At 42.1% G+C, this 8,721-nt stretch overlaps 1 long non-coding RNA gene across 1 annotated transcript; it reads left to right on the top strand.

The window, feature by feature from the left end:
* Positions 1 to 5,903: 5,903 nt before the first annotated feature.
* LOC115577878 (uncharacterized) lies at positions 5,904 to 6,333 on the top strand. The gene is made up of 2 exons (XR_003983295.1): positions 5,904 to 5,952; positions 6,077 to 6,333. It is a non-coding gene; the product is annotated as an uncharacterized LOC115577878 (long non-coding RNA).
* The last annotated feature ends 2,388 nt before the right edge of the window (positions 6,334 to 8,721 follow it).

Below are 8,721 nucleotides of genomic sequence, written 5' to 3'. Positions count from 1 at the left end.
CCAGGAGCCCCGGTTGAAGCGAGCTGCTGTGGTTGTTGGAAAAAGCAGCGGGGGGCGCTGGCATCCCGTGCCAGGAGCCCCCGCAAAGGTTAGCTGCGGTGATGGCTGGAACTGAATGGCGGTGGGCACTGTGGCGTTTGCCCTTGAGGTTGTAGGTTGCTGTAGCTGATGATGATAATCCTGATAGAAGTTGGAGGGTCCTTGAATGCATCTGGGCACTCCCTCTGGAGTGTAGTGATGCGAGAAGTGGTGGCGGAATCTCTGGAGTTGTTTGATCTGGCAGAGGATCTCTGTCTCTGCTTTTGCTGCTGCTCTTTGTTTTCTTTGGGCTGTGTTATTTGATTGTACTGTCCCTTTAACAAGAGCGTAGACGTCACTGCCTGTAGGGCTGTGCGTGATGACGTCACCTGGAAGCAATCTGGTGTTAACGGAACGAGCAGCCATGTTTTTCGTTTTTTTTTCAAAGATTGGATGTGGTGGTGGCTAGAACTGGATGGCAGTGGGCACCATGTTGTAGGTTGCTGGTGTCGATGATGAAAATACTGATGGGGATTGGAAGGTCCTGAAATCCATCTGGGCACTCCCTTTGGAGTGGAGTGATGACGAGAGGTGGTAGCAGAAACTCTAGAGTCATTTGATCTGGCACTTTTGCTGCTGCACTTTCTGTTGTCTATGAGCGTTCTGCTGTCTTTGGGCTGTAGTATTTAATTGTACTGTCCCCTTTAACAGGAGCGTCGACGTTGCGGTGTGTTGCGTGCGCGTGATGACGTCACCCGGAAGAGAGCTGGTGTTGACGGAAGAAGCACACATGCGTGTGGAGAAAGTTTGGCTTTATAGTCCATTCGGTGAAACAGAATTCATTTGTCGTTTAGTTTTCTGGGGAGTGGCTACTGTCCAATCGGTGACTGTAGAAGATGAAAGCCGGTCGGGGGAACTCACCGGAGCGTGGAGACGTCGAGACCGGCAAGTTGTTCGGCCGGTGTTGGTGGAACGATGGCGGGAAGCTTCGCTTCTTGGAGGTGAAGGAGTCGGCGAACTGTGGCGAACTGCAGCGACGGTGACTTTCTGTTCCGGAATTTCCTCGTACTCTCCTTTGCTGCGGAAGGAGGTGGGCTGGGAGACACGGGAGAGCCGTCGGACAAACTATGATAATCTTGGATGTTGAGGAGAGATGAACCAGGCGGGATGCGAACCATGGATGAGACGAAGTTGGTGCTCTTCGGACCCGCTCGCGTCCTAGGCGGCTGTTGGGCCACTGGAATCAGGGTCTCGGGTACAGAGGTGACGGGAAAGTAGTCGGCTGCAGATGAATGGTGATCCTCATCTCGTCTGAAAGACTGTCCGACGGGGATAGTGATACGAAGTCCATGATGAGGTGAGTAGAGCCTGATGTTGCTCGTACAAAAGTTTGGATGTGTTCGGACGAGGCGATGTCGCGTGATCTCGTTTCTGGGAGCGAGAGCGCAGAATACGAGAGCGAAGACGAGGAGAGGGTCAGGTGGTTATTTATAGGAATATCGGAAGTTGGCGCTGTTGAGGTGTGGTCCTGCTCCTGAAACTTCGCCATATAAGCTTCAAATGATGAAACTAAAAGTTTGATGGTGTTGGTTAACACATGTAATTATGTCCATAGTGACAGAGTCAGAAACTGCACAACATCTCTTCATTTCTGTCTGATTATTCTATGAGAAGAAAACACATTTGAATGACAATCATTGTGTTTCTCTCAGTGTTTTGCGGCTGTTGAAGTCCGGCTGTATTTTCAGGACGTTTGTTGGATTTGAATCTCATCCGTGAAACTAAACAGCTGTGAGAAAAGTCTTTCTCTGTCTGAGCCGGTTGGCTGAAGATGTTTGGAAGTCTGAGAGCCGGATGAAATACTGAAACACTCTCAGAGATCACAAACTAAACTGTCCTGATGACGTTTTTAAACAAGTGCTGAAGAGATTTGAGCTCATGTTTGATGCTTCTGAACGTTGATGCTCAGAGCAAAGAGTCCAAAACTTGTACAAATTGTTCCTTTTTGTTTAAATCTGACTTTGTTTGTAAAACGATCAGCTGACGAGTTTATAATCAGACTGAAAGATGTCGCACAGCATCACTGAAATGTTTCTCCTTTGCTAAAGTAGCTGAATGTAAGAAAATAAAATATTTAACATTACAGACATTTTTTTTTCCAATAGAACACTGTTTGAAGCCAGAGAGGTGGCAGGGTCCGCCACATATTAACACAGTCAAACAGTATAAAGTTTGTTTATTTAGTTTGTTGATCAGCTGATGAAAATCTTTGTCTGCTTGTTGTTATTTCTTCAACTAAACTACAGACTGCTCCTTTAAACTTTCTTTCCTGGCATCAGAAATCGAGTGAAAAACAAAAATTTTGACTTGATTTTAGAAAATATCTGAAACAAGTATTATTCTGTGTGATTGTAGCACAGCGAGCACAACTTAAACTCCTCTTTTTATTTTATTATTCTGACTTGTTTCAGGATAAAAGACGTTTTTAAAAACAGATTTTTAATATTCTTAAAGCTTAAACATGTTTTCTTTTAGAGAAGGAACAAATAAATAATAAAAGCAAAACAGAATGAGTGTAAAAGTTTGCCGAGACATGAATTGATGATGAAATGAAAGCAGGTGGCAGCACAGAATCAGTGGGACTCAGAGATCTTCTGTCCTGACGACTCTCATCAATCTGTATGTGACTCATTTGTTTAACACTCACATTCAATCATTCATTTTCTCTTCAGTTCTTTTGTTCAACGCTTTAAGTTCTCACCAAATATGTTCAATGCTTCAACATGTGTGTGAATCAATAAGTCATGTAGTGATTATGGGTCGTTCCAACCAGCCAACTCACCCACAATCCAGAACTTTTCCCGCTTCTCCAGAACACTTCATGTAGAAACTTAAATGAACTGAATGTGATCGTGCAGCTGAACTCCAAATACTTTTTAACTTGTGGATTTTTCAACTTTGACTCTCTAAACTCAATTTCAGGATTTTGGTGAAATTTGAGACAAAACAACTATTTGGATTTTACAAGTTGTCATGAATTGAACCAAAGTTTCAACACAAATGTCTTTAAAAAGAATGTGTGACATGAGCTGGCAGGTCCTGGGTCAGTCGGTGTGGAGCGACCCGTATCTACAGAACATCTAAATATCTTATTTTACTCTGTCGTTTACTGATGTTCTGAAAATAACACGTGTCATACTTTCCATACAACTTCAGTTTTTATATTTAAACACTTTAACCTGAAAAACATTCAGGACGTAAAATCAAACGTCTCTGAAGCTTTATTCAACAAGATGTGTGTCACTCACATGTTGATGTTTCTGGTTGTTTTATGTGTTTTTATAATGATGAGAAGAAAAAACAAACCTGTGATCGTGTTCATAAACTCATCTGATGGTTTCCATGGTGACATGATAAACAGATGGATGTAAAAACAGGTTGTTTATCAGGATGTTTTATTACAGAAACTGAATATTAACAGCTGATTAGAATACAAAACAAACAAACAAGTCTGTATTATTATATATATTCATTAAACTGTCTCATTGTGCTGACGTGGTGTTTTTCTACTGTTAACTTCATGTTATTTATAGTTTTAAGTGTTTCTACCGTTCTGACAACAGATGTGACACGTTAAACCAGAGTTTGATCACTTTTACTTTGAAAATACTCAGGATGGAAGAATGAAAGAGGTGGAAACTTTTTAGAAACAGGTGAGCATCATCAAAGATTGTATAGTCTGAGGGTCTTAGCAGGAAGTAGACGGAGCCGGAATGATCTCCTCTGTCAGTAGAAACACCTGGTTTCACCTTTTAGAAACAGGTGAGCATCATCAAAGATCGTCTAGAGTCTAGATGATCTTTGATGATGCTCACGTGTTTCTAAAAGGTTTCCATCTTTTCCCAGAGATGATAAAGAGCTCTGTGAGGAGCTGTTGTCTGTAACACCACTGAGACACATCGAGAGGAGAGGACATATATGCAGCAATAAAGGAGATGTTGAGACAGAGAGGTGTCGATCTGAACCAGGTGGTCTCATCACCACAGATGGAGCCCCTGCCATGGTGGGAAGAGAGAAGACGACCCTGATCTCAGAGCTCACCACCGTCTCATCCATCACACTGTTCTGTGCGCTGAAGTCATGAACAAGAGCAGCTCAAGAGTCAGACAGCAACACAGATTTCACTGTTTCTGCAAGATGAGCACAACATGGAGACGGTTGCTGTGTCGGCTGACATCACATCACACCTTCATGAGCTCAAGTTAAAGCTGCAGGACCGGAAACATTCAGTGGTTCATTGGATGAAAGCTGCTGGATGTTTCCACAGGAAGCTGCACATTCTCACAGCAGATGTTGAAGGAGAGTGAACACACTTCCCAAAGCTGCAGAACACACTCAGTCTGAGAGAGATGTTCCTCCCCGTGTTGACTTCATACACAAGCTGAGTGGAAACTTCAGTAAAAGCTTTGACAGCTTCAGCCTCGGGCAGCAGCTCCTCCTGCTGACCCACAATCCTCTCCTCATCACAGAACTTTTCACAGGAGGTGACACAGACGGTGAGGTGGGCTCATGTGGGATCTCTGCAGCTGGAGCTCATTGATCTGTGAGGAAGTGATGCATGAAGAGCATTTAGAGGCCACTGACCTGCTGCTTTCTGGCTGCTGCACACTGTTTTCATGGTCTAACCAAAGCAGCACTGCACACCTGGACCACGTTTGGACCCACTGATGGCTGTGAGTCGGCTTTTTCCACCGTCAACAACATGAAGAACAAGTCTGGTTCCAGGCTCACAGGTGAACACCTACAGATCTGCATGAGAACGGCACCGACTCCATTCAGCCAAGATTGAAATCAGTGGCAGGACCATCACATGCCCATTCCTCTTAGGAAGACAAGTCAAAGAAAAGAAGCAGATATTCAAAGAGAAAAGGCTGTTTGCACTTTTTATTGACTGTTTTCTGAATATGTTGACGTGTTTTCACTTGAAATGTCTAATTGAAGCGTAAAAAAGGTTATTCTGAGCTCTGTTTGCACTTTTTATTGCTTTTATACTGAGGCTTCTGTTTTCTTTAACTTGAAATAAAGGCCTTAAATTCATTCTCCTGGGACGACTTCTGTTTCAGGTAAAATATCTGGTTGATGACTGTACAAGTGTTGAACACTGAATGTGGGGAAGACTGTAAGACACAAGCTGGACTTTGTGAGGTTCAGACCTTTTACTGGGAGGAAATTTTAGTAACTTTAAAAGCTTTGATTGATTGAATCAATGAATTGAGGCATTGGAACTGGATTTGTTCAAAGAGAATCAAACTCCCCCACAGAAATGGTACATTCCGGGGGCGGGGCCACTGCAGTGCACCTGATCAGCCACCTGTAGCCTATAAAGCTGAGCTGCTGCCACACAGACAGTCTTTTGTTACTCAGTGTGACATTTGTAGTGATGTGTCTTCTGTGTCGAGCAGTCCAGGAAGATATTTGTGAAGCGCGTATCGAGGTTTGTTCGAAGCCTCACGAGCCGGCCGTACCACGTGACTGATTCAGGGACTGTTTCGTGGTTTTGGCGTTCTATTCTAAATTTAAGGGGCAACAAAATGCAGTGGAGGTCCCCCGTTACCTCACATTTTGTGTAGTTTCTGTTTTTTCTTTGCGATCTATTCAGGTGTCATTTGACTTTACGATGGAACCTGCAAGAAAGAAAAGATTTTCCCTGTCTGGGAACAATTTGAGCTGATCTCCCATAATGTATACACAGTAATGACTAAATGTGGCAACACAGCATATCCCTTGTTCTGATTTCTTTCTCATGTCTGGTATTTTAAAAGGTGAAGTGTCTGTGTTCCAAAGAACTTGGATACAACAACACCTCCTCGATGCTGAGGCATTATAGGGTCTTACATGGGAACAAGGAGACCAACCAAGGTGGACCAAGCTCAGGTAAGACATTTTAGGATGCAATGATAAAACAGCATACAAACATACAACTACAACATTAAACTATATTTTAATTGTGACTAATTAATGACATCTGTAATTGAATACTGCATTTTTTTGTCATCAGGAGGGAAGACTGATGTGGATGAGGCATGGTCACCATGGTTACTGAGGATTCCCAGCCCTTCACTAATGTGGAAGACAAATGGTTCAGAAATCTTTGAACTGCTTGCCTCAGAAACTTGACATTTTTAAGTTTCCATCAGTATGAAAGTAATCTGGTGACAGTAGCGTGTATATCCACAGGCACACTGCAAACAGGAAGTTCTGATAACTAATTCAGCAAAGTTTAATTGAGCTCCTGAGATGTTCTGTGGACTACGACACTTCACCTGACTCTCCATCAGCACGGAGCTGAAAAGACGAGGACTGAATTCCTATTTAGTTGAATTTACCCTTTAATATCTGACAGCAGCTCTGGGTAGATACAGATGAGGATCATTTTAAACTCAGAAAAATAAGAACATGAACAAAAAGGAGAAAAAGAGAAGCTTTCAGCCCCCCTGATGGTGATTCATGGAGCACTTTCCGAATCAAATCACACATAAAAACAAAATATAAACGAGTAAAGTGACAGAAAACAGTGAAACAGGTCAAAGACATTTATTAAAGTATGTTTCTGTGTCTTGTGGTGCTTCTCCTCTGCTCTGCTGCTCTTTAGCTCCCTCTTGTGGTGAATCTCGTGTCCTGCGCTCTCAGTCTGACAGCTCTGACACTTCATCCAGCCCTGAACTGATCTTATAACAAAGCTGCTTTTATATTCAACATGACTAAGAAGTAGCTCATATTACAGTAGTTACTGTTTAATGTAGGCTGGTGGAAACTGACACGTTTTACAAAGAAATAAACATCCTAATGTTTTGCATTTTAAAGCCGAATTGACAAGAAGTCACCAATGACTAAGGATTTGTCGCAGCTGTTTCACAAATTCTATAAAGTTTCTCCTCACTCAACAACTCTTATAAACAGACGATCTTTTTAAGGTAGTCTGGTTATATTGTATTTATAATCCTTGCCAAATTAACAAGTAGGTTCAGATAGTTAGGAATATGTGGAGAAAGCCTTTTAAAACATTTGTTAATTTTTTTAAATTGAATTCTGCTTCCATCTAGTGCTTCTTTGCTGCCATGTAAAAAGGTGGAAACCAGGTGAGCATCATCACAGATTGTATAGTCTGAGGGTTTTCTGTTCCAGTGTGATAAAAACACATTTGTTTTTTATCACAGCAGCATCACACAGACAAATATATTCTAGGATATTCATTGAAAATGTGCCATATTTAATAATGAATCATGTCCTCATCAGCTGTGAAAACATTCTGACCAACACATTCTACTCTCGATTGGAACTTCAATACCCAGAAATCCTCTGTGGCGACGTCACTAACAGTTTGAACATGTCAACCCCCAGACTCCCTTATGAAATCTCTCCATTTAGTGAGTTTTTCAGTTAGGAGACACTTTATAACCTCCAGAAACGCTGTTTGTGACCGATTCTTCATTATTCGGGTCTTCTTGTAAATTCGGCATGTGTTCGGCTCGTTGTGGGTCGTGCTGCAGCCCCCTCAGTCTAACAGGAAGACTCCCAGTCAGTCACACGCCTCTCTGGCTGTTTCCTCCTCACAGTTTACTTTCACTTTCTCTGACAGGTGTGTTGCAGATAGTTTTCTCCGTCTGAACCTCCAGCTGAAGGTAATGTAATGAATCTGACATGTTTGACTCGCTAACACAAGCTCTACTTTTCATTGTTACACCGGAAACAGCACAAAAAGTGAAGCTCGTTGTTTAATTCTCGACGAACTCGTTTAAGTTTAAACTCGGGACGACGGAGGAGAAACAACTGCCGATAAGAATATCCGCCATTGTGTGCTGATACTTGCTTACTTACTGAAACACAGCCAACACAGACTGACGACAGTTTAACTACCTTGGTTAAACATCTTTGAGTATTTAGAGTTTCACAGTAGAAGCTTAACTTCTTCTCATTATTCATATTATTACTCCACGGTGTGTTACGTCATGTGACCTCAGACCTCGGTTACGTCACACAGGTGAAGCACACTCGCAACCATAAAGTAAACAAGTGTAATGTTCGTGACATAGGTCTATATTATATATTATATTATCTTGTTGAGCTTGTAACATATTTAGTAGTCACACACGAGACAGTGTGTGTGTGTGTTGCTGTGTAATCTTTGCTTCATGCCTCTTGAATTTAGTCCATTAAACCAGCGGTAACATTACTGACACAAACACATTACAACATGTAAAATGCTGTTTACTGACATTTGCAGCTCAGATCAATCAACTTGTGAACAAAAGATATTATCAGCTGCTGCAGAAACTGTTTGACCAATCAGGAGCTGCGCTGTGTAATTCTGCTGCTCATCTTAGTTTTGAATGTTTTCATTTTATTTGTTGACTGTGTCAAACGTTTTGTCCTTTCTCTCTTTTTCAAAGGTCACTTTATACTTCTTGTTGTGAAATAATTGTTTTATGTTCAAATTTTCTTGGTTGAAATGAATAATAGTCAATTAATGTTCAGTTGATGTGCAGATGAATGATTTGTGTTTCCTCTCCAGATGAAAGTGTGTGTGAGATGAGCAGCATGAATCAGTGTGAGGACAGAGAGGAGGGAGGCCCTCCCTCTAAAACCACTGGACCTGGACCTGGACCTGGACCTGGACCTGGACCTGGATCTGGACCTGAACCT

The sequence above is a fragment of the Sparus aurata genome, unplaced genomic scaffold (genome assembly GCF_900880675.1).
Source record: "Sparus aurata unplaced genomic scaffold, fSpaAur1.1, whole genome shotgun sequence".
NCBI lineage: Eukaryota > Metazoa > Chordata > Actinopteri > Spariformes > Sparidae > Sparus > Sparus aurata.
This window is presented reverse-complemented; position numbering and strand designations above follow the sequence as displayed.